The following is a 632-nucleotide window of genomic DNA, read 5'->3' on the forward strand; positions in this document are numbered from 1 at the left end:
AAGTGGGAGGCAGAAGGGCATTTAACTTCTGGGGAAAGTAGTTTGTAATGTGAAAGGAGCCCTTGATCTGTGTGTTCCTGCTTGAAAGAGCACCAGTGAAATGCCAAACAATGGCATTTAAACCAAAGATCACTAGAGCTGGATGCAGTCAGTGACACTGCAGCTACAGCAGACCTTGGAGGACATTTGTTTCAAGGTCTCTTCCACAATCAGGTTGATAATGTTGAAAAGCCTTCAGATTCTGCAGTACATCCTTGCATGAACTCTAATAGTTTTTCGGCTGTGATGCTTCAAGGTGCAGTATGTGGCTTATAGCACTTCACCAATGTGAACTTCCCTTGCTCCAGGGAAGTTTCAAGGGCCCTTATTTCTGAAGTCTTTTTTGCTTGGAGCTGAAGGAGGACTAAGGAACACTTCAGTGGAAAGTTATGTCCCAGCCTCAGGCTGAGGGAAGGTCTGTGGATGGCTGTGATTTGAAGTTGGCTTGCCTGAAGCCAGGCACCCAGTAAGCTGGGTCAGTTCCATTTTGATTGGTGTGCCCTAAAGGCAAGGGGAGGTGTGGAGTGGCATGGAGATGGTCAGCAGCTGCTTGTCTGCAGCGCCAGGGCTTGGACACTTCTAAGGGACTGCAT

At 47.9% G+C, this 632-nt stretch overlaps 1 protein-coding gene across 1 annotated transcript in view; it reads left to right on the forward strand.

The window, feature by feature from the left end:
- The window catches only part of LOC103803766 (inositol hexakisphosphate and diphosphoinositol-pentakisphosphate kinase 1-like), a 28,012-nt gene that overhangs the window by 25,570 nt on the left and 1,810 nt on the right, over positions 1 to 632 (forward strand). The window lies entirely within an intron of this gene.

This window comes from Acanthisitta chloris, unplaced genomic scaffold, assembly GCF_000695815.1.
Source record: "Acanthisitta chloris isolate BGI_N310 unplaced genomic scaffold, ASM69581v1 scaffold30756, whole genome shotgun sequence".
Taxonomy (NCBI): domain Eukaryota; kingdom Metazoa; phylum Chordata; class Aves; order Passeriformes; family Acanthisittidae; genus Acanthisitta; species Acanthisitta chloris.